The sequence below is a fragment of the Lucilia cuprina genome, chromosome 6 (assembly GCF_022045245.1).
Source record: "Lucilia cuprina isolate Lc7/37 chromosome 6, ASM2204524v1, whole genome shotgun sequence".
In the NCBI taxonomy this organism is placed as follows: Eukaryota; Metazoa; Arthropoda; class Insecta; order Diptera; family Calliphoridae; genus Lucilia; species Lucilia cuprina.
The window spans coordinates 58,008,730-58,011,754 of record NC_060954.1 but is presented as its reverse complement, the minus strand read 5'-3'; the positions used below and the strand labels follow the sequence as shown (position 1 = coordinate 58,011,754).

The 3,025-nt window shown below is 28.8% G+C and overlaps 1 protein-coding gene across 1 annotated transcript in view; it reads right to left on the bottom strand.

Annotated features, from left to right (window-relative positions):
* LOC111689339 overlaps positions 1 to 3,025 on the bottom strand; it is a 7,127-nt gene that overhangs the window by 744 nt on the left and 3,358 nt on the right. The window lies entirely within an intron of this gene.

The following is a 3,025-nucleotide window of genomic DNA, read 5'->3' as shown; positions in this document are numbered from 1 at the left end:
CTAGTCTATAGTCTAGTCTATAGTCTAGTCTATAGTCTAGTCTATAGTCTAGTCTATAGTCTAGTCTATAGTCTAGTCTATAATCTAGACTATAGTCTAGTCTATAGTGTAGTCCAATCTATAGTCGAATCTTTAGTATAATTCATAGTCTGATTTATATTCTAGTCAGTATTGTAGTTTATAGATAAGTGTAGTGACTGATATATTGAAGCCGTTTATTGTCCAGTTTCAAGAGAACAACCTGTTATATTTTCTAAAAAATATAAACTTTTTCAACTAATTGTTTATTTTTATTTTTTTTTTACTTTCAGATGTTATTTGTGGTCTATTTGGTTATGTTGAATTTATGAATTGGCACAATTTAGTTACAGTTTCTAATTGGCCACAGGAAAACGAATGTTTGTGTTTATTTTTTAATGGCGAAAGTAAAATTGATTGTAATTGTCAGAATCATATCAATAGTTTGGTATTAGTCTACTATATTAATGGCTTTTTAATGTTGGACTAAAATATATAATGAACGATATATTGTATAAGGAATATATATATATGTATATGTAAATGAAAATTGTTGTGCATATCTCTATATTAATGTTGAAAAAGCTTGATGTTATAAATAAATTGAAATTATTCCTACTTTATCAGTTATTCAATATTCATAATAAAATAATCACTTTAAAAATGCAATATTTTAAAAAGTTTTCTTTTTAAAAGGCTTAAGGGCTTTTTAAATACAGCTTTGAAGAGAAACGTCTAATAATTTAATTCCTACTCTGTATTATTGAAAATTTTTGATAATTTTTAATAAATAAATGATTAATTTTCATTAGCACACCATGAAATAGTATTATTAAAAATATTAATAATTTTTTTCATGTTTATTTGAACCCGTGTCTTTTAATGCTCATCATCATCATTACTCCCGCAAGGACTATAAAAAACCAAAATAATCAAACCAAATAAATAAATGATATTGTACTTACATAAATACGAATGTTTGAATGTATTGTAAAACCTAAAGGATTAAATATTTGAATTTGTTTTTAAAACTGACATTTTGGAAAGAAAAACGCTTCAGTTACAAACGATTTGCGTTACAAAGAAAAAAAGTAAAAACAACAAATAAAAAATAAAAACGAGCCATTATAATAAAAAGGAATAAGGACTCGTATGTTAACAAACAAGTGGTAAACAAATATTTATTTTTCAAGTATTTGTGTACAAAGTAGAAGTGTACAGATGGATACAATTGTATGTATTTGTATTAAAAGTATTTTAGTCTGAATTTGTGTGAATGTTTGTATGTAAGTATAAATGTAGATTTGTCTGTCTGTCTGTATGTATGTATATCAGGTAAGTGGCGCAGTAAATTAATGCCTCATTTGTTTTTATTTGCTACAAAACGTACATAAAACGAACATAGAAACTTACTCATGCAACATCATCGTTTTGCAACTAAATACAAATACATGTATCTAAATACATACAAATGAATATACTGACACATACAAAATATTTACTTACATATAAATGGACAGTGGCAAATATGGGTAATAGAACAGAAGGCTAATGTACGGATAGATTACTTTGACTTATTTGCAACAGATACAGCAACCCACCCACGGGAAATTAATATGTTCGATATATGATCGACACTATAGGCCATAATATATAGGAATATAGGCCAGACTGAAGACCAAGCTATCGACTCTGAGTAGACTAGACTATGACTTGACTATGACAAGACCTTGAATAGACTATGCCTAGACTATGACTAGACTATGACTAGACTATGACTAGACTATGACTAGACTATGACTAGACTATGACTAGACTATGACTAGACTATGACTGGACTATGACTAGACTATGACTAGATATACCTACATTTTAAATTCCAATTAAACCCACTGTTCTAATACAGACAAATGTATAAATGTCTTAACCAGACATTGAGTGGCTTCAAACAAACAAAACAGACAGAAGATAATACAAAAAATAGAAAGGAAAAAACAAAACAAAAAATAAATTCTCCCCAAAGTATAAAGAATGACCCCCAAATGTATGAATGAACTGTATGACAAAAAAGCAAAAATACTGCAATTAAACGGACAGACAGGCACATACACACATACCAGCAGGCAGACAGACAGACAAAAAAAATTCAAGCGTATTTTATTAACAGAGACTTGTTTTTGCAAAAATTACAAAACAAATATGAAACACAACAAAAAGAACGTTTATAATTACAAATTGGTCTTTATACAAAGGGACACTCATGCTCCGTTGTACACGCACCCACATTCATGTGTAAAATGTAAAACAAGCGAAAATATCTTTATTAAAGTTTTGCCTCTTAAATGGTTGTTGTTTAACTTATTTTTTGTTGCTGTTCGCCTTTTAATATACCCTACAGCACAGTAGTGGGATTAATTGTCATTTATAAGTAATTTAAGGTGCCACTTATATCAGAATCTGATATAATTTTTTAAATATTTAGTTGTTATTACGGATATTTTACACTTCATATTCAGTTATGGGTTTTCGGATGTAGTCTATAGGATAAGTATTGCCAAAAAAAGTTTTTTGTTATAATTTTTGTGCAAGTATGTTTTTTCTTTCGTTTTTTTTGGCCTCTTGCATTTTTGTTTGTTTGCCAGGTGTGGAGAGACAGACAGACAACCTCAAACCAAAGTAGACAAGCTCATTGTGCAAGGATATTTTCACCCCAATATCAGTATTTCAAAATAACAATATATAGAGGGTGGTGAATACGTATAAAGTAAAATACAGTGTAATGCTTAAAAGTTAGGAATAAGATTTGTAGTTTGAATAAGTAATCATTTTAAATAATTCGCACTACAGTCGGGATTATAGACTTCACTATAAACTAGATTATAGACTAGACTATAGACTAGACTATAGACTAGACTATAGACTAGACTATAGATTAGACTATAGACTAGACTATAGACTAGACTATAGACTAGACTATAGACTAGACTATAGACTAGACTATAGACTA